Source organism: Lolium rigidum, chromosome 6 (genome assembly GCF_022539505.1).
Source record: "Lolium rigidum isolate FL_2022 chromosome 6, APGP_CSIRO_Lrig_0.1, whole genome shotgun sequence".
Lineage (NCBI taxonomy): Eukaryota > Viridiplantae > Streptophyta > Magnoliopsida > Poales > Poaceae > Lolium > Lolium rigidum.
Genome location: NC_061513.1, coordinates 198,297,308 through 198,320,664, shown reverse-complemented (window position 1 = coordinate 198,320,664; position 23,357 = coordinate 198,297,308).

Below are 23,357 nucleotides of genomic sequence, written 5' to 3'. Positions count from 1 at the left end.
TGCAATACTTATTCTTTACTGTTCTCTACAAACAATCATCATCCACACTATACATCTAATCCTTTGTTACAGCAAGCCGGTGAGATTGACAACCTCACTGTTTCGTTGGGGCAAAGTACTTTGGTTGTGTTGTGCAGGTTCCACGTTGGCGCCGGAATCCCTGGTGTTGCACCGCACTACATCCCGCCGCCATCAACCTTCAACGTGCTTCTTGGCTCCTCCTGGTTCGATAAACCTTGGTTTCTTTCTGAGGGAAAACTTGCTGCTGTGCGCATCATACATTCCTCTTGGGGTTCCCAACGAACGTGTGAGTTACACGCCATCAGCCCCACACGTGTGGCCGGCGCGGCCCAGGAGGGGGGCGCGCTGCCCTAGTGTGAGGTGGCCCCGTGGCCCCTCCGACTCCGACTCTTCGCCTATTTAAGCCCTGGAGACCTAAAAACGCGATACCAATTTGACGAAACTCCAGAAAGACTCCAGGGGCGCCGCCACCATCGCGAAACTCCGTTTCGGGGGACGAAGTCTCCGTTCCGGCACCCTGCCGGGACGGGGAAGTGCCCCCGGAAGCCATCTCCATCAACGCCATCGCGTCCATCATGCTCCGTGAGTAGTTCCCCCATGGACTACGGGTTCTAGCTGTAGCTAGTTAGTATTCTCTCCCCCATGTACTTCAATACAATGATCTCATGAGCTGCCTTACATGATTGAGATTCATCTGATGTAATCGGTGTTGTGTTTGTCGGGATCCGATGGATTGTTACATTATGATTAGTCTATCTATAAAGTTTGTGAAGTTATTGTTGCTGCAATCTTGTTGTGTTTAATGCTTGTCACTAGGGCCCGAGTGGCATGATCTTAGATTTAAGCTCTATATTTATTGCTTAGATTGTATCTACAAGTTGTATGCACATGTCTATGTCCGGAACCAAAGGCCCCAAAGTGACAGAAATTGGGACAAGCTGGAGGGAAGGCTTAGATATGAGGATCACATGTTTTCACGAGTGTTAATGCTTTGCTCCGGTGCTCTATTAAAAGGAGTGCCTTAATTTCCAATAGATTCCCTAGAGGCCCGGCTGCCACCGGCTGGTAGGACAAAAGATGTTGTACAAGTTTCTCATTGCGAGCACGTATGACTAAATATGGAAAACATGCCTACATGATTAATGATCTTGATGTTCTGTCTTAATGCTATTTCAATCCTATCAATTGCCCAACTGTAATTTGTTCACCCAACACTTGTTATTGGAGAGTTACCACTAGTGTAGATAGCTGGGAACCCCGGTCCATCTCTCATCATCATATACTCGTTCTACATGTCATTGGAAGTAGTATCAACTATTTTCTGGTGCCATTGCTCTCATACAACTGCTACTGCTGCTGTGTTACTATTACTATTGCTCTCATATCACTGCTACTTTCACATCACCCCTGTTGCTAGTGCTTTTCCAGGTGCAGCTGAATTGACAACTCAGTTGTTAAGGCTTACTAGTAAACTGCACGTGCTTTGCACGACAATATATAAGATATCATCTTACTTTACTAAGGCATAAAAATAATACTCAGCATAATTCGGAAGTCGGTACCACACTTGATTATTTCTGTATTTAGGAGTACCAAAGACTATGGGTAATTCTGATTACGTATTCGTGCAGACATACCTCTCTCCATGAACATTGATTTGCAAACCATAAAAAACAATGAGCATATACCTCTCCATGAACAAAAGTTATGTTAAACTACCATTATTTCCAATGGTGCATGAAACGGCTAGGAAAGAGTTGTCACCAATTTTATCATATATAAATGGTCATTTCACGTATTTATAATTAATATACTACCATTATTTCCAATGGAGTATTTGTTACGATCCCATGAAAATTTGCATGACACAAAAAATGCTTTCACCCCACAAGAATCTATGACGCAAGACTTGGCTTCCATCACAGTAATATTATACAAGTGCATGATGTCTGGTCCGTAGTGACAGTCTATGCTATAATGAGAATTTTCATGCAATCAATAAGTAAGTTAAACTTGCAATTACTGGGGAAAATTTTATGATTCAATAAATATACAACTCCCTCTGTTTTGAAGAGGATGTCACGGATTTGTTTAAATAGTATCTAAATACATCTAAATTTAGGAAAGAAAATCGACAATTCTTTCGGGACGGAGGGAGCAAATATATTCAAATGGAAAAAGATGATTGATGTCCTGTCATGGAGGCATGTGATAAAACTTTTTATATGGGAAAATTAACCTTGGAGAATAGCAACGTTGTCATGACAAAATAATATTAAATATATTGCAAAGAACCATAGTTTTTATATTGTCATAGTTTTCAATTTTGTACTAAAGTAATCGTACTAAAATAACAATAAAAATAGTTACATGGTAGAGAATATATATTCCCGATTGTTGTATTTATGTAACATCATATAACAGTTGGAAAAATTATGACAGCGATTACAGTAATCTCTTGTTCTCCCCCGCTTTTTAAGGAAGCTTTGTTGTTAGCATTTGAAGAATCATTCATCAGGGAAAATGAATTACGTTAATCGTGGACATGCTCATGTAGCAGCAGTTTACTGAATATCATGAAACGACAGAACAAGTAACATGGTGTGCATGCCCACGTGCATGGGGCCCCCAACCTGAACACCCAGCTCCAGATGCTACCGCCGAGGAGGACTTGTCCAGAAGTATCTAGCAACTACAGCACAGCGCGGGAACTCCAGGTGACGAATCCAACAGCCCACAACCGTCGGATCAAATGAGTTTTGGCTAGATGAACGGCAGCTAGAAGCTCCAACATGCAAATGAACGGCCTGGATTACTCGACTCTAGAACTAAGTGGTAAATCCAGATTCAAAAACTCGTGTACTATATAGTGGTATAGATAAGTATTCTTTACCTCCCCTTGTGTCGAATCAATAAATTTGGGTTTTACTTCCCTCGAAGACTGTTGCGATCCCCTATACTTGTGGGTCATCAAAACTATTTTCTGGCGCCGTTGCCGGGAAGGCATAGCTCTACTCATAAGTTCACCTGGGGAGTACACTCTACCTCTCTCTCTGTTTTATTTTATTTTGTTTTGCTTAGTTTACTTTTGTCTAGTTTATTTGTGCTTAGTTTACTTTTGCCTAGTTTCTTTTGTTTTGTTTTATTTTCCCTATATACCCAAAAATCCATAAAAATTTGAAAAACCGAAAAATTAAAAACTGTTGTTATGGAAGAACCTACAACTTATTTGGAGCTTATTGAATTATATAATAATTATAGAGAATCAAGAACGGGAAAAGTTATGAGTGCTGTGATAGAAAAACTGAATACAATTGCTAAAATCTTGCTTAAACTCCATGATATAAACTGTTGCTCTCAACAGGATACTAAACATCTTAAATTTCAATGTGGCTTTAGTGAGGAAGTTTTAATCAAGAGCTATAATTGGAATAGCTATATTCATTTTGGGTTCGAAGAAGTAGAACAATTTGTTTTGTTTATGGGAGCTTCTGAGATCGAATCCTTCATTGCTAAAAATTATGAAACTTGTGTTGTTTCTAAGGACCTTAAAGATTATGTCTCTTCTATCCTTAATTTTTGCATAGAAAGCTACAGTGATAATCCTTATATCATTGATTATAAAGAGAGACTCATTAATGCACAAGAATGCACTCACAATTTGCGGGAACCAGTGGAAGAGGAAATTGATGAACCCGAAAGCTCATTGGATGAAAAAGAGGAGGAAATTGATGAACCTGAAAGCTCATTGGATGAAAAAGAAGAGGAGAGTGATGAACAAAAGGAGGAAGAATGGATTAGCTACCCATGCCAACATTCTAATGAGAGTAACTCTTTATCTCTTACACTATTTGATTGTCCTCTATGCTTACCAAAGGCGGATGAATGTTATGTTCCTGTGGATTCTCTTGAAATATTCCCTATGAGTAAAACTTGTGAGAATAATTATGCTACTGTTATCTATGATAATCCATGCTACTTTGATAAATTTTATGATAATGCTTTGTTTGTTCCTGATGTCGAAATGCATGGAACTAAAGAGTTTTGCTTGGCAAATGTTTATGATAAATCTCTAGATGATGGTCCTATGTTACTTGAGAATATTAATTGTACTACTAATGAAAATGGGATTGGAGAGTTCTTGACTTTATTTATGAGTCCCATATCTTTTGAGATTGATCAATCATCTTGTTACATTATTGATAAAAGTGGATTTGAAAGTTTTAATCCTATTATTTCTGAGCTTGATAAAATTATGTGTTTGCGAATCATGAAAAGCATGCTTTATGTGATAGTTATATTGTTGAGTTTATTCATGAAGCTACTGAAAATTACTATGAGAGAGGAAAATATGGTTGTAGAAATTTGCATGGCACTAAAACACCTCTCTATATGCTTAAAATTTTGAAGTTACTCTTGTTTTATCTTCTTATGCTTGTCACTTTGTTCTTCATAAATTTATTTGTGTACAAGATTCCTATGCATAGGAAGTGGGTTAGACTTAAATGTGTTTTGAATTTGCTTTTTGATGCTCTCTTTTGCTTCAACTCTTATTTCTTGCGAGTGCATCATTAAAACTGCTGAGCCCATCTTAATGGCTATAAAGAAAGCACTTCTTGGGAGATAACCCATGTCTTTATTTTGCTACTATTTTGTTGTGTCTTGGAAGTTTTTACTACTGTAGCAACCTCTCCTTATCTCTATTTTATTGCAATGTTGTGCCAAGTGAAGCCTCTAATAGAAGGGTGATGCTAGATTTGGATTTCTGCGCAGAAACTGATTTCTTGCTGTCACGAATCTGGGTATGATTCTCTGTAGGTAACTCAGAAAAATCTGCCAATTTACGTGAGTAATCCTCAGATATGTACGCAACTTTCATTAGTTTTGAGTTTTCTGATTTGAGCAACGGAAGTACCTCTTAAAAATTCGTGTTTACTTGCTGTTCTGTTTTGGCAGATTCTGTCTCTGTTTTTTGCATTGTCTCTTGTGGACTTTAAGTGAGGCTTTCTAGACGTGGAGAGCTGTAGCTAATGTTTTATTGAGTTCTTGCAATGTGTCACTACAGGGCCAAGGTGGATTAAAGTATTTTGAGTACTAACCCCTCTAATGAAGTTTATGAGAAGTTTGGTGTGAAGGAAGTTTTCAATGGCCAAGAGAGGAGGATGATATATGATCAAGAAGAGTGAAAAGTCTAAGCTTGGGGATGCCCCCGTGGTTCATCCCTGCATATTTCAAGAAGACTCAAGCTTCTAAGCTTGGGGATGCCCAAGGCATCCCCTTCTTCATCAACTTATCAGGTTTCTTCTATTGAAACTATATTTTTCTTCGGTCACATCTTATGTGCTTTACTTGGAGCGTCTGTGTGTTTTTATTTTTGTTTATGTTTGAATAAATTCGGATCCTAGCAATCCTTGTTTGGGAGAGAGGCACGCTCCGCTTTTTCATATGAACACTCGTGTTCTTCGCTTTTACTTTTAATGTTCAATGACAAAAGTTGGAAGCTATTGCACTTATTGTTATTTGGTTGGAAACAGAAAATGCTTCATATTGTATTGAATAATTTGATACTTGGAAATTGTTTTGAGCTCTCAAGTAGATCATGGTTCTCTTGCATCATGTAGTTTAAACCTATTAGTGGAGAAATACCGTAGAGCTTGTTGAAATTGGTTTGCATGATTGGTCTCTCTAAGGTCTAGATATTTTCTAGTAGAAGTGTTTGAGCAACAAGGAAGACAGTGTAGAGTTTTATAATGCTTGCAATATGTTCTTATGTAAGTTTTGTTGTACCGGTTCATACTTGTGTTTGCTTCAAACAACCTTGCTAGCCAAAGCCTTGTACTGAGAGGAAATGCTTCTCGTGCATCCAAAACCTTGAGCCAAAACCTATGCCATTTGTGTCCACCATATCTACCTACTATGTGGTATTTCCTGCCATTCCAAGTAAATACTTCATGTGCTACCTTTAAACCTTCAAAATGCTTCTCAATTTGTGTTGATGTTTTATAGCTCATGAGGAAGTATGTGGTGTTTTATCTTTCAATCTTGTTGGGCAGCTTTCACCAATGGACTAGTGGCTTCATCCGCTTATCCAATAATTTTGCAAAAAGAGCTGGCGCGGGGTTCCCGACCCCCAATTAATCAACCTTCATTAATAATTCTCTTCACATGTTTTGCTCCGATTCATCGGTAAGCAACTTAATTTTGCAAATAGACACTCCTTCATGGTATGTGAATGTTGGAAGGCACCCGAGGATTCGGTTAGCCATGGCTTGTGTAAGCAAAAGGTTGGGAGGAGTGTCAACCATAAATAAAACTAAAATACATGTGTAAACAAAAGAGAAGAGGGATGATCTACCTTGCTGGTAGAGATAACGTCCTTCATGGGAGCCGCTCTTTGAAAGTCTGTTTGGCAAGGTGGTTAGAGTGCCTATTACCATTCGTTGACAACAACAAACACCTCTCAAAACGTTACGTTTATGCTCTCTATATGATTTCAAAACTTAAAAAGCTCTAGCACATGATTTAATCCCTGCTTCCCTCTGCGAAGGGCCTTTCTTTTACTTTATGTTGAGTCAGTTTACCTACTTCCTTCCATCTTAGAAGCAAACACTTGTGTCAACTGTGCATTGATTCTTACATACTTGCTTATTTGCATTCATCATATTACTTTGTGTTGACCATTATCCATGAGATATACATGTTGAAAGTTGAAAGCAATTGCTGAAACTTAAATCTTCCTTTGTGTTGCTTCAATGCCTTTACTTTGAATTTATTGCTTTATGAGTTAACTCTTATGCGAGACTTTTGATGCTTGTCTTGAAAGTACTATTCATGAAAAGTTTTGCTATATGTTATCTATTTGTTAGCAACTATAGATCATTGCCTTGAGTCACTGCATTCACCTCATATGCTTTATAATAGTATGATCAAGGTTATGTAAGTAGCATGTCACTACAGAAATTACTCTTTTTACCGTTTACCTACTGGAGGGCGAGCATGAACTAAGCTTGGGGATGCTGATACGTCTCCAACGTACCTATAATTTCTGATGTTCGATGCTTGTTTTATGACAATACTTACATGTTTTGCTTGCACTTTATAATGTTTTTATGCATTTTCCGGAACTAACCTATTAACGAGATGCCGAAGGGCCAGTTGCTGTTTTCTGTTGTTTTTGGTTCTAGAAAGGCTGTTCGGGCAATATTCTCGGAATTCGACGAAACGAAGACCCAACATCTTATTTTTCCCGGAACCTTCCAGAAAGTCAGAGGGGGACCAGAGGGGTGCCCTGGGGGCCCCACACGTGTGGCCGGCGCGGCCCAGGAGGGGGGCGCGCCGCCCTAGTGTGAGGTGGCCCCGTGGCCCCTCCGACTCCGACTCTTCGCCTATTTAAGCCCTGGAGACCTAAAAACGCGATACCAATTTGACGAAACTCCAGAAAGACTCCAGGGGCGCCGCCACCATCGCGAAACTCCGTTTCGGGGAACAGAAGTCTCTGTTCCGGCACCCGCCGGGACGGGGAAGTGCCCCGGAAGCCATCTCCATCAACGCCATCGCCTCCATCATGCTCCGTGAGTAGTTCCCCCATGGACTACGGGTTCTAGCCGTAGCTAGTTGGTATTCTCTCCCCCATGTACTTCAATACAATGATCTCATGAGCTGCCTTACATGATTGAGATTCATCCGATGTAATCGGTGTTGTGTTTGTCGGGATCCGATGGATTGTTACATTATGATTAGTCTATCTATAAAGTTTGTGAAGTTATTGTTGCTGCAATCTTGTTGTGTTTAATGCTTGTCACTAGGGCCCGAGTGGCATGATCTTAGATTTAAGCTCTATATTTATTGCTTAGATTGTATCTACAAGTTGTATGCACATGTCTATGTCCGGAACCAAAGGCCCCAAAGTGACGAGAAATTGGGACAAGCTGGAGGGAAGGCTTAGATATGAGGATCACATGTTTTCACAGAGTGTTAATGCTTTGCTCCGGTGCTCTATTAAAAGGAGTGCCTTAATTTCCAGTAGATTCCCTAGAGGCCCGGCTGCCACCGGCTGGTAGGACAAAAGATGTTGTACAAGTTTCTCATTGCGAGCACGTATGACTAAATATGGAAAACATGCCTACATGATTAATGATCTGGATGTTCTGTCTTAATGCTATTTCAATCCTATCAATTGCCCAACTGTAATTTGTTCACCCAACACTTGTTATTGGAAAGTTACTACTAGTGTAGATAGCTGGGAACCCCGGTCCATCTCTCATCATCATATACTCGTTCTACATGTCATTGGAAGTAGTATCAACTATTTTCTGGTGCCATTGCTCTCATACAACTGCTACTGCTGCTCGTGTTACTTGTTACTATTGCTCTCATATCATCTGCTACTTTCACATCACCCCTGTTGCTAGTGCTTTTCCGAGTGCAGCTGAATTGACAACTCAGTTGTTAAGGCTTATAAGTATTCTTTACCTCCCCTTGTGTCGAATCAATAAATTTGGGTTTTACTTCCCTCGAAGACTGTTGCGATCCCCTATACTTGTGGGTCATCAATGCGCCAATTTCAGAGATAGATCATGATCATGGTAGTGACCGATATTCAATGTGATGATGATTTGATTTTGCACTCGGCCTTGAACAGAGGTATTAGTACGGTCTCACAGTTTTTTATCATTATACTTGGACTGTAGCCAAATTAAGAATCTCATAGCAGCAAAACTTCCCGCCCACAAAATACAAATATTTCACACGCTTCTAAATTCCCATTCTACCCCTGTGGAGATGGCAGCAAAGTCGGTTGGTGGGGGGTCTGCTAGTCATTTTTTCGATCACCACCTCCCTAGCCCTGGAAACCCTCCGGAAAAAAATCATTTCCCTCAGCCTCTCCTCTGAGACCACCCACTGGGACTTCCCAAGTCCCTCTCTCTCCCACATCCCCGACCACCATACTGGAACATCCTCGCCAGACTTCCTTGGCCTACCTGAGGCCGCGCGATCCTCCTCATCCGGCTGTCTGCCGGAGCCGCTTCATCAACACCGTCATCAACCGGATCGGATCATCCCTGCCGAACCTCGAAACAATATACTCATCCAGTAGTCTACCGCAATCGCTTCAGCTACGGTATCATCCACCCCACCGGAGCCGCTTCGCTGGATCCGTCGTCCACTGCATCGGATGTAGCTCACCCACACCGTTGTGCATGAACCAGATCTGCTTCACTGGCACCATGCATGATCCACACCTATGTAAACTCTTTTCTATTTCTGCCTACAAGTTCTTGTTTAATCTTGAGGGAACCTGTTTGTGCTAACGACGCGCTGTTACGTTTTTGAAGATGAGATGAGTAACCATGAAGTGTAATGGCCGTCTCTCTAACCCCAAGTAGCACATGTAGTGTACTTCATCACCGGATCTATCAACCCCAGGAATATCTGCAGTGACTCCCACAAAGTGTTTCTCCTAATGTAAGTCCCTTGTTTTAGCGCTATGTTCTGGGTTCAGATGCTTGTTTGTCCAAAGCTCTTTAAGTTCATTCCTACCTATGATAGTAACACCCTGCTATTTTCTAGTTCATTGCTAACTTTAAGTGATTGAACATTTTAGTTTGTGTTCTCTGCTCTGTAGATGTAGCCATCATAACTTCTATCTTGCTCAGTCGTTGTTACAAAATAATATCCTGCTACTATTATGTCCGTGCCAATTTTGTACTCCCTGAACATGTTGGTTTGCATTCCCTGTACTACAGGTGATGCCATTGTTATTTCTATCCACTTCATCGTAAGCTAACAAAGTAACTGACTCCTATTAGTTCTTGCATGCTATCGCTCTGCTATCCTGCAGTACAAATTTATTTAAACTCGTCATATTAGCTACTTTGATAATAATTTTGTGTGCCATCGGGTTCTTCAAAAGATGCAACATTAACTCGCTTCTCTTACTTTGCATGGCACTTACACATGGAATGCTAAACATATTGGTTTGCATTCCCTCTTCACCTCTTCTACAAGTTCACAGGTGATTCCACTATATTCTGTATCTGGTTCATCCTTAGCTCCAGCATTAACTATCTTCTGCGTGTTGCTCATTACAAATTTTTGTTCCAAAACATATTAATTTTCATTCCCTTCACTACAAGTTTAGGAATGATGATGTTATAATTCTTATCTGGTTCATTCCTATCTATTACAGTAACATCCTGCAATTATTTAGTTCATGGCCAATTTTAAGGAATCACACATGTTGGTTCACATTTCCTGCTCTATAGTTTTTGCCATCTTAACTTCTATTTGGCTCATTGTTTGTTACAAAAGTAACAGCCTCCTATTATGTAGTTCGTGCCAAATTGAAGTCACTGAACATGTTACTCTGCATTCCCTGTACAAGTAATACCATTATTATTTGTACATGGTTTGTCGTGAGCTACTAAATTAACTGTCTGCTATGAGTTCATTCACTACCCTCTATATGCTGCATGTTACGTATTTTAAGTCCCTGAACGCGTTGATTAGCGTTCCCTGCACAACAAAGTTCAGATTAAAATTCCTTTACGATTTATTACTAGCTATGACAGTAAAATGCTATTATTTAGTTCATGGCCAATTTAAGTAATTGAGCATGTTGGTTTGCATTACCTGCTCTATAGTTGTCGACATTATAATTACTATCTAGTTCATTCTTTACTACAAAAGTAAGTGCCTTCTATTATGTAGTAGTTCATGTCAATTTGGAAGTAAGTAAACATGTTGGTCTACTTTTGCTGCACTGCAAATGATACAACTATTGTATCTATCTAGTTTGTCATAAGCCAGGCCAGTAACTGCTGCTCTGGTTCAACTACGTGTACCTTTCGTATTGCTATAGGCCTACGTGTGTGTATATATGCATGAACACACATTTTTGAGAGATTTCAGCCACATATATAGTGTAATTATGTAGCCCATCGCTCACTAGTTTCGGTGTTTAATGCATGAATACCACTGGGATGAAGGGAGTACATACATACCGTTTATCATGCTGGACCTCGTATGTACATGACTGATCGTGTCTTGATGCAGAGTAACAAAAAACTCCCTTTATAAATAAGGGCAACATCGGACATCTTCAACGAGTGTATCAACATGGTGACCTGCATGGGACTTGGCAGTAGTAAGTCTGTTATTTTAATCTGACGTGCACGGTTAATAAGCCACAAAATAATTCGATTGCTTGTTTATCGTGCACTATCTCAGCTACTTAATGATTCGAACATCACATTTTTATGTTGGTATAGCTTATACACATCAAAAGGAAGCACACAACTTATTATTTGCCATATGTCCATGTTAAAAAGTTCTGGCTGTTGCTATGCGGCATGCACTCTTTGCTTGCTTATTGATAGTCTATATTAGCCACATACCAGTAGACTATCTATGTGTGTTACAATGATCTTGTTATAACGAGAAAATGGCGAGTTCCAAATTCTTTGGCAAACAACATTGTAGTATCTTTGCCTTTCCATTGTTGCTGTCTTAACTTGTAATGTCTTTGTTTCAGATATAGGTGGTGCACGGACAACATAAAAGATTGCCGAATCCCTTCATTGTATTGCTAGGTTTAATTACCATTCGATTTCTTAGGTTTTGTAATATTTTTTCAAAGCCTTGCCGCTGATGTAATATTTTTTCAAAGCCTTTCAGCTGATGTAATATTTATTAGTTTCTATCGTTCTTTCGCACATTGTTTCTATGGTGCTTATGGTAAGTGAGGCTATCCGACTGAAATCATGTGCTGCGTAAATATTCTCAATATGTAACCGGCCGTTGTTAGCGCAAACTAAATCACAAATTCCCGTCCTGGCAACGTCCCAATTAAGAGAAATCATATATGGGCCGGCCCGCAAAATCCTAAAGCACCTTACAGGTCGACATGTTAACATAGCAATTCGTAGATGGGCCAGCCCAACAAGTAACAACGGGCTTCACGCACCTCGGCCCAACAAGACTATTGGGCCTTACTAGGCCCACATATATATTATGTAGTGGGCTAATGGGACGATCCACCAACTAAACGGGCCGTCCCACTTACTTATTGGGCTAGCCCACTTGCTATAAAGTGGACCCCACTTACTAACTTTGACGGCATGATAACAACAAAGTGGGACCCACGTGCTTATTGGGCCAGCCTGTTTATCCTGTTGACCGGTCAAACAACGTCATTCATCCCGACCCACATGCTTATTGGGTCGGCCCGTTTGTCTGTTGAATGGTCAAACAAAGACATTTGGCCCGGCCCACATGCTTATTGGGCCGGCCAGGTTTACCTGTTGACCGACCAAACAAAGACATTCGGCCCGACCCACATGACTATTGGGTCGGCCCATTTATCGTGTTGACCGGTCAAACAAAGGCATTTGTCCCGGCCCACCTTTTCAGTGGGCCCGTCCAGCTATCCTTTGACCGGTCAAATAAAGGCATTCGGCCCGACCCACGTGCTTAGTGGGCCGACCCATTTAAGTTTTAACAAGTCAACCTTGGAGGTTAGGCCCGGTCCACGTACCTAATAGATCAGCCCAGTTATATGGTTGACCGGTCAAACTAAGTCAGCTAACCCGGCCTGCAAACTAAATAGGTTGGCCCGCTTAAGGCGTCGCAGGCCTTGTGTGGGCCTATGATAACCCACAAGTATAGGGGGTGTATCGTAGTACTTTCGATAAATAAGAGTGTCAAACCCAACGAGGAGCAGAAGGTGTTGACAAGCAGTTTCGATGAAGGGTTCACTGTAAATGCTCACAGACAAGTTTTCAGGAGGTTTTGATATAGCAGATAAATAAAGTACAAGTAAGTAAAATGCGGGAATAATAATTGCAGCAAGTGGCTCAATCCTTTTTAGCACAAAGTATAAGCCGGTTTGTTTACTTATGATGACCAAACGTTCTTGAGGACACACAGGAATTTAGTCTAGTGCTTTCGCTTCATATAGTTGATTAATCTTCATTGTTTTGATAAGTGTTGTGTGGGTGAACCTATGCTAATGCACCGCCCTTCCTAGGACTAATACATACTTGTGATTAAACTCCTTGCAAGCATCCGCAAATACAAGAAAGTAATTCGGATAAATCTAACCACGGCCTTAAACTCGAGATCCTGCTATCCCTCATGCATCGATATACCAACGGGGGTTCGAGTTGCGGTCACTCCGGCAACCCCACAACTAGCAAACGAATACAAGATGCATTCCCCTAGGCCCATAAAGGTGAAGTATCATGTAGTCGACGTTCACATGACACCAGTAGAAGAATAACACCACAACTTAAATATCAAACCATTAAATATTACTCAACATAGTTCACTACTAACATTTAGACTTCACCCATGTCCTCAAGAACTAAACGAACTACTCAAAAGACATCATATGGAACATGATCAGAGGTGATATGGTGATGAATAACAATCTGAACATAAACCTTGATTCAATGGTTTCACTCAATAGCATCAATAACAAGGAGTAATTAACACCGGGAGAGTTTCGCCTATGAAATAATCAAGATTCAACCCTAGATGTTACAGCGGAGACGAGGTGCAGCGGTGGAGATGACGGTGTCGGTGGTGGAGATGATGATGATGATCCCAATGAAGTCCAGCCCGATGACGGTGATGATGGCGACGATTTCCCCCTCCGGGAGGGAATTTCCCCGGCAGATTTCAGCCTGCCGGAGAGCTCTTTTCTCTCTGGTGTTTTTCCGCCCCGCAGAGGTGGCTGCGACTATCCTCGATGTTCCCCCGCACCTTAGGGTTTCTGGGAGATGAAGTACGTGAAAGAGCGATGGCCGAGGGGGGTCGTGGGCCCCCTCCCCACATGGCGGCGCGCCAGGCCTGGTGGCCGCGCTGGCCTATGGGGAGGGCCCATGGCGGCCCTCCTCGACCTCCTTCTTGGCTGGCTCCGTCATCTGGACAAATAGGAGCTTCGGTATATTTTCCGTCAATTGTTGATCTTCAGAAATATTGTATCCTGACGGTGCTTTTTCCAGCTAGAATTCGACTCCGGTGAGTAATTCTCCAATAATCATGAAACATGCAAAATAGGTGAAATAACATAAGTATCATCTCTAAATATGAAATATATCGATGAATAACGAGTAAATTATGATATAAAATAGTGATGCAAAATGGACGTATCAACTCCCCCAAGCTTAGACCTCGCTTGTCCCCAAGCGAAAGCCGAACTCGATAAACAAGACCACATGTTTATGGAGTGAAGAGTCGATAAAGAAAATACGAAGAAGAAGCATCACATTTATTAATTCACACAAGACATTCTAGTAAACAACTTCCTCATATAACTCAACTTGAAACAAGTAAAGGGAAATCACAAATAAAGGTGCATAGGAAATCATAATTGGTGATGGCAAACTTCGTTCTTGTCAAAGGACAATTAACAGATTGTACTTATGTTTCGAGCAGAGCCCTTATATTAAAGCTTATATGGCAGATCTTAGATGCTCAATCATAACAATCTCCTCATAACCATTGATAACCTTCAAAGTCATATTCATTCAGATAAAATTTGTACTAAACAAGTGTTACCACCGGAATTTAGCCAGAGCAGGAGATGGGCCGTGATCGAAGATGGGCTTAGAGGACATGCGTATAAAGTGTCTCTGAATCGGCCTTGTGCGAAAGTTTGGGCTGGATTGCCCATGTATCTGTATATTATGGTAGATTACGTTTTAGGCTTAGAATTAAGATCGATAGAGTTTAGTCGTACACAGCTGGGTTTATTCCCAAGCTAGAAAGTCTACGGACTATAAATATGTATCTAGGGTTATTGAGAAAGGAGGACGATCACGTTCACAACAAACCAATCTAGGAGCATCGCCACCCCTTGTTTCGAGGGTTTCTTCCGGGTAAGCGTCATGCTGCCTAGATCGCATCTTGCGATCTAGGCAGTATCTGTTTATTCGTTGTTTGGTGTTGCTCGTGCTGAAGCCTTGTTGATGGCGAGCAACACCCTTATCATAGATGTTTTGGGGCTGACGTCGATACTTTCATGATCTGCTTGCTTCGCTACGCTGCCCCTCAATGTCTAGATGCCTTTGCACCTACCTTGGGTGTAAGGGCAGCATCTTGCTTAGTCTTTATTTAGTAGATCTGATCCGTTATAGTCGTTCCTTGTTCTTCAAGGATTAGTTTGATATCCGCATGGTTAGGCCTTACAAACGGGTTGAACGATCCGGTAGTGCGTAAGGTATAGTCTGCTGATCCTAGAGGGATTGTTCGGGAATCGACGTTATGTTGGTTTTTAGGCCTCTTTAGGACTAGTTTTCTATTATCTTACGTATACTGCTAGGCTCAACTACGCGTAGGATGTTCCGGTTATGCGGTGAAAACCCTAGAGCTGTCGTAGATTGATTTATCTTGGTTTTGATTAAGCGGGATCCCCATGTTATCGTAAATCCAACGTGAATCATGGGTCAATCGGCTCTTTGAGCCGATTCACGAAGTAACCTAAGAGCCGATCGGGGCTCGTATTTAATGTTTACGTGTTTGCCATGCGGGAAACTAATCGAAGCAATCCATCACCTTCACGACCGGGTATAGGTCAGGTGGCACGCCCTTGCACCGAGCTAGGACGTGTGCCGGAGCATTGCGGGCCGTTGCCGAGGACCGAGGGCCCACCGGCGGTCTGGGAGCCTCCCGGCTCTCCGTGTTGCCCGTCGCTGCTCGCCGGTGGGTTTTGGTAGGCAACACATTCTAGCACGCCCGGTGGGACACTCTACAACAACAACTACGTCGACATCCGCCGCAACTATGTCAAAATCTGCAGATGAGGTGGCGGACGAACCAGTCACGTACGCAGATCTGCCTGAGGAGCACAAGAAGAAGTATGATGAGATTAAAGCCCTCTTAGAAGCCGATCTCATCGGCTCCTTCGCGAAGACCCGTTCACATGGCATTAGGTGGAAAGGGTTCTCACCCGAAGGTGCTCTCGATGAGATAGACCTGTCTACCTCTTCAGAGGAACGCACCAGAGCTCTACGCCAGGAAATTAATTACATGGTGGCTCAGTCCCTACACCGTCATTCTGAGAGCTTGGTGAACGCTTTTGAGCGCGTTGCGGTTCGCGTGGTTCAGGAAATCATGAAGCATCGGTACTCTCCGTCGGGACCTACCCTAGGGACTCACCGGGGAGAAATACCGTTCCGGACCGGACCGCCGCTGCCATTCGCGCTTACGGCGCCGAGCCACGGGGTTCACCGGCGTACGTCGTCTACAAGGTTGGAGGCGATCACGGCGATTGCCAATTCCTGTATGAGCCGCCTAAAGAGATCCCACATGGATACGTGTGCACATACGTGCCGGACTGCAATACCTTGGCGCGCACGAACCGGTTGCACCGGCGAGGATTTACGGAGCGAGACGCCGATAAACGGGCATGGCTAGCTAAATATGCCACCGGAACGAGTCATGAGAGCTCGGTCCACTGCAGCTCATACCATGGAACAAATCGGTACCATCTTGAGAGACCGGTTCGGCATCCTGCCGAAGAGGAAAACAATCGGCTATTCCAAGCCGTACCCCGACGAGTATGATTTGATCCCGCTGCCACCCAAGTATCGGCTCCACTGAATTCTCAAAATTCAATGGAGCGAGAAGGGTCTAGCTCAATTGAGCACGTGAGCCGATATTTGGCACGGTTGGGCATGATTTCGGCATCGGACCCGTTACGTGTAAGGTTTTTGCACAATCTCTCACGGGATCAGCCTTTGGGTGGTACACCTCGTTGCCACCAAACTCGGTCCGGACGTGGAAGCAAGCTGGAAGAACAGTTTCATGTTCAATATCACTCGAAGCTACCGAGGCGGCATTGCCGATCTAACGCAGGTGCGGCGAAGCGGGGAGAAACGGTGTCGGAATACATTCAACGTTTCGGGACTGTCGAGGAACCGATGTTATTCGGTTCGTTTAGCGAGAAGAAGCGATCGATACGGCAGCATTGGGCCTCGCAACGCCGATCAAGGATACGGCTTTCCAAGTAGAGTACGATTCAACTATCGCACATGGTCCGAGAAACTAACATCGTATGAGCAGCGCCACCCTGAATTGTACCGGGACAAGTTTAAGCGTCCGGTAGGCACTAGTCGAGACGAGAAGAAGGCGAGGATTCTGCAGAAGACCTGGAAGTAGCCGTGGCTGAATGGGCTCGGGGGGCAGCTCCCGTGTCCTGCAAATGGGTGAAACCACAAGGGCCTGCAAAAGGGTTTGACTTCGATGTGAGCAAAGCTGAGCAGATATTTGATTTATTGCTTAAGGAAAAACAGCTGAAGTTACCCGAAGGCCATAAAATCCCTACGGCGCAAGAAATGAACGGGAGACCGTACTGCAAGTGGCATCACTCGTTCACCCATACCACCAATGACTGCAAAGAGTTTCGTCGGCGAGATCCAAACGGCGATAGAACAAGGCCGATTGATCTTTGGCCGGTTTGCCATGAAAGTGGACACACATCCGTTTCTGGCGTCAACATGGTGGAACTCAATCATTCCGCGAGGCGTCGGCTAGATTTCTCGTTCGATGTTAACATGGCAGGGCACTGTATACCACCATGGCAAGGATAAAGAAGAAAGCGGTCACTCCCGTGGTAAGGAAAAGGAGGAGGCCGGCCCACGCGACCGGCCCCGATATGACAACAGACGGTACCTCACCGAAGAACAAGTGAGAAGCGTGCGATATCAACGACCACTCTCCGCGCATCTCCTTAACAAGTATGAGCGTCAGTATGACCGACGTCGGCGGTACGACGGAGAAGACGAAAGATATCGTCGGTCTGACGTAGACAATGGAAGGTATCGTCGGTATGATAGAAACGACGAAGGATATGAGCACCGCGCTAAGGGGAGATCAAGAGAGCAGGAGGACATGGATAGACAACTGGGACTGCCCTTTCTTCAAGCCACTGCTGGGATTCGGGAATGAGCCGATTGCCTACAATCGACAAGCTGCCGGAGTGTAGACGGCGGAAGAGGGACGCGGGAGAAGTTTCGGTTTTAAGCGTCTAGGGCCTCTCCCACCTCGGAACATACGAGCTGAGTCATCTCAAGAAGAAGACTTTGAGGAGTCGAGAAGATGAAGAAGAGGATAAGTACCACCGGCCAAGGTGGTGTCACGATGGACTCAGCCACTCCCAAAAGCGTAGGGTTCGGCGGCTACGTAGCTTGGAGCAAGCCGAGGCGCAATACCTGCACACGTTGAGGAAAGCGCGGCCCGATCGGCCGTGAAAATTCAGCAAGACTTTGGACGAGGAGAGTCGTCCACGAGAAGAAAGAATGGCGCCCCAAGCAAGTGAAAGCCGATGCGAGTACATCGGCTGGCACAAATATGGTGTTCATACTTCCATCGGAGTTTCGTGCTCCGGGAACCGAAGAAGTGCCGATAGCACGGTTTGGTTGCGGTCCACGGCCGAGTTATCTTTGAAAAGCCACGAGAGAAGGGCTACAAACATATGAAGGCCCTGTACCTAAAAGGTTATATCAATGGGCAGCACTGTCGGCAAGATGTTGGTTGACACGGGAGCGGCGATCAATATAATGCCATATTCCATGCTACGGCGTTTGGGACGCTCTAGCGCAGATCCGATCAAAACCAACGTCACACTAAACGACTTCAACGGCCAAGCATCGGAGACGCAAGGCGTTACGAACGTGGAGCTAACCGTAGGCCGAAAAACCATCCCTACATCATTCTTCATCGTCGACGGCAAAAGCACCTACGCTGTCACTGCTAGGGAGGGATTGGATTCACGCCAAGCTGCTGCATTCCATCTACAATGCACCGGTGCACGATACAATGGGATGGAGATGAAGTGGAAGTCGTGCATGAAGATGACTCGATCGAGGTCTCAATAGCCGGCATGAATATTTGGGACGCGGAAGACCAAGAGCCGCTCTCTGGAGTCAATTTGGACGGCTGTGATCGCATCGAAGTTACAAAAAACGGGGTGAGGCTGGTCTTATCCACCGGCCTGACAGAGTAACAAGAGCAACATCCATCGACGTACGTGGCAAGGCCGATCCCTGCGATCGGCCCCAAAAAATAGAAAGCAAGGATCTCACTTCAAGCATGTCACGTAGTCGTAGTAGGGAGACTCCCTCCTGTAGGGGAGCACAAATAAGTTGTAAACCTTCATTGAGCAATACAATCAAAAAGGAGGCCGATTCCAGCAATCGGCCAAAATTATCCTCACCATACGTTACGCTTGTGTTCGGCATTGATCTAGCGGGCGACGGGAAGCTAGGATATGGGTTTACATCGGGTGATGAGCTAGAAGAGATTGACATTGGTCACGGGGATAAGCCACGACCAACATTTATCGGCAAAAAGTTAGATCCGCATCCGAGGAGCACGATGATAGCTTTATTAAAAGAATACCCAGATTGTTTTGCACGGGATTACACGAGAGATGCCGGGTTAGACGGGAGCATCATTGAGCATCGGCTCCCTCTTAAGAAAGGATTTCGGCCGTTCCGGCGGCGAGCACGACGGATGAAGGCCGAAATTTTAGAAGAAGTCAAGAAAGAGATCGAGAAAATGTTGAGCGCCGGGTTCATCGAGGCCATGCGGGTATCGTTGAGTGGATTTCTAGTATCGTACCTGTAGAGAAAAAGGACGGCCGATGGCGCGTCGCCATAGATTTTCGGGATCTCAACGAGCCACTCCAAAGGATGAGTACCCAATGCCGGTAGCAGAGACATTGATCAATGCGGCTGCTGGTCATAAGGTTTTAAGCTTCATGGATGGCAATGCCGGTTATAACCAAATTTTTATGGCTCCAGAAGATATACACAAGACTGCATTCAGAGTACCGAGGTTCGGTGGGCTTGTTTGAATATGTAGTCATGACATTTGGACTGAAAAATGCCGGCGCAACGTACCAACGAGCCATGAATTACATCTTTCATGATCCGATCGGCAAGTTGGTGGAGATTTACATTGATGACGTGGTGGTCAAGTCTGTCTCGGTGGAAGGACACTTGGAGGATTTGCGACGCATCTGGACCGAACTAGAAAATTCGGACTAAGAATGAATCCAAAGAAGTGTGCTTTTGGTGTGACGGCCGGTCAATTCTTGGGCTTCTTGGTTCATGAACGCGGAATTGAGATCGGCCTGAAAAGTCGGGAGGCGATACGAACAATGAAGCCACCTACCACGAAGAAGGAACTCCAGTGTCTCATCGGCAAAATCAACTTCGTCAGAAGGTTCATCTCTAACCTGTCAGGACGAATCGAGCCGTTCATGGGATTGGTGAAAATTAAACCTGATGAGGAGTTTCGCTAGGGGGCAGAGCAACAGCGAGCATTCGACGAGATCAAAGAATATCTAACGAAGCCACCCGTGTTGGTTCCGCCCCAGCAGGACAGACCATTCTATATTTACCTGTCAGTAGCGACACTTCCATCGCCTCAGTGGTGGTGCAAGTCTATGATGGTCTGGAGAGGGTCGCTTTCTACCTCAGCAGAAGGATGTTGGATGCAGAAACTAGGTACCCTGAGATCGAGAAGTTGTGCCTCTGCCTATTCTTTACCTGCACCAAGCTTCGTCACATCCTGCTAACCGCGGAAATTGTCATCATATGCAAATCAGATGTTGTCAAACACATGCTGTCGGCTCCTGTGTTGAAAGGCCGACTCGGTAAGTGGATGTTTGCTTTATCGGAATTTGATCTCCGGTATCAACCTGCGAAAGCGATCAAAGGACGAGGCGTTGGCCGATCTTATTGCTTTGAACGAATCAACAACGATATAGCAGCACTGTCCGTACGTGCATGGGCCATGTTTTTCGATGGATCGGCTTGTGATGATGGTTGCGGCATCGGCATTCTACTCGTGTCGCCTCGGGGGGCAACATATTCCTTCTCCATCAGGCTGTCTACCCCTTGCACCAACAATGTCGCTGAGTATGAAGCAATACGCAAGGGAATGGAGTTGCTTATCGAAGTCGGGGCAGAAGCAGTGGAACTTTTTGGAGACTCAAAGTTGGTGATTTCCCAGCTCACGGACGAATACAAATGCGAGAGCGAGTCGCTCTTCCCATTGTGGATGCAATGCCGTGAGTTGATGGCACAATTTAGGTACATAAACTTCAAGCTGGATCCCGAGGTCACGAGAATGCCGAGGCGAACGATCTCGCACGGATGGCGTCGAGGCTACAAGGACGTAGCGAGATGGAGCCGATGTCCGAGTACGATTCATGGAACCGGATGATTGGAGAGCCGATATCTTCAATTACTTGAAAGATTCGGCTCGGGGGCACCTAAACGGATAAGGTACAAGGCCATGAAGTATGTCCTTATTGGAGATGACATGTTCTACGGGACCTTGGAAGGGTTACTTCTCGGATGTGCGGGACCGGCCGAGTCGAATCGGCTCTTACACGAGGTACACGAAGGCGCCTGTGGAACTCATCAATCGGCTCATAAGATGAAATGGTTGATCAGGCGATCGGGGTTTTATTGGCCCACCATGCTTGAGGACTGTTTTAATTACTATAAAGGGTGTCAAGCATGTCGAGAGGTTTGGGAAGATTCGGATGGCACTGCATCGGCAATGAACCCCATCATCAAGCCTTGGCCATTCCGAGGTTGGGGTATGGATATGATCGGCAAAATCAATCCTCCATCGAGCAAAGGCCATGTGTGGATTTTGGCCATCACAGATTATTTTACTAAATGGGTGGAGGCCGTCCCTATGAAGTCAGTAACATCGGCCGATGTTATCAATTTTGTGAAAGAACATGTCATTCACAGATTCGGGATTCCCCAGACTATCACGACCGATGGAGGTTCGGTTTTCGTTTCTCGCGAGTTTAGAGAGTTCTGCGAGGACATGGGAATTAAGTTGATCCGATCGTCCCCATACTATGCTCAAGCAAATGGGCAAGCTGAAGCGTCCAACAGAGCCTTATCAAGCTGATTAAGAGGAAAGTCGACGAGCACCCTAGACGTTGGCACGAGGTTTTGTCAGAGGCTTTGTGGGCTTATCGCATGTCATGTCATGGAGCGATAAAAACCTCGCCATACCATCTGGTCTATGGACAAGAAGCCGTGTTGCCCTGGGAGATCACGGCTGGGTCGAGACGTGTTACGTTTCAGAATGACTTAACAACTGAAGAATATGCAGCCACGATGAGTGATAGCATCGAGGATGCGACGGAACTTAGACTTTGGTCGCTTGAGAAAATTAAGGAGAACAAAGCCAAGGTAGCTCGTGCATATAATAAGAAGGTGAAGCCAAAGGAGTTCCACGTTGGTGATGCGGTATGGGAAGGCTGTATTGCCATTGGGGACTAAGGACAAGGTGTATGGTAAATGGTCTCCAAATTGGCACGGGCCGTACGGGGTCGACCAAGTTTTAAAGGGTAATGCATACATGCTCGAGGAGCTGAGCGGTGTGAAGTTCCCGGTGGCTGTCAATGGTCGAGCATCTCAAGAAATATTTCCGAGTATGTGGGATGATGGACAGTAAAATATGGGGGCCGATACATGAAATCGGCCAGTAAAATAAAATTTAATATACGAAGTACAGCCGATGCACTGACATCGACTTTAGAACTAAAAAGCCGATGCATAGCCATCGACTCTAGAGGCATAACTGTCACAAGCTAGCATCAGGTCACCGTTTGAATTTGGGGGCTGGCCTTGCTGGCGTTTTTGGTAAAAGACCGATGTGTTGCCATCGGCTCTTTGAGCATTGATTTATTTTGATAATCGGAAGAATCAAGCATGGAATCCTTCTTCATTGATTAAAAGGGGATTTTTTACAGAGAAGAGCCGATTGCTCAGGAAAGGAAGAACAAAAGAAGAGCAGATTGCTACTACTAGTCCTATGCTAGTAGTCCCTAATCTAAGGGCCGTCGCTGCCCTCGTCGTCGCCGTCGTAGCCGCCGTCGGCGCTGCTGCCGGCGAGCTCCTCGTCGCTGCTGCCGTAGCCCTCGGCAGGGGCTTCTTCCTCCTCGTCGTCGTCGTCGTCGTCGTCATCCGACCCGGCGCGGAAGCGCTTCGCCGGCGGGTACTCGTCGGAGGAGGTGTCGTCCTCCTCTTCCTCCTCTTCGTCGGAGGAAGTGAAGTCACCCAAGGAGAAGAGGTCGTCCTCACTCTCCGCCTCCAGTTCCCCGTCGACGAGGAACCGGAGGTCGTCCTCCCCGTCGGTCAGGGACAAATCATCATCTGACCGGACGACGGTCAGGGGTGGGCCATCTGGCACGAAGTCGAAGTCCCAGTCCCTCTCGTCCCATTGCTCGGGAGCGCGCCTATTGTACGCCTCCATCTGGTTGTACTCCAGCATCAGCTCGCTCGAAGAAGAGG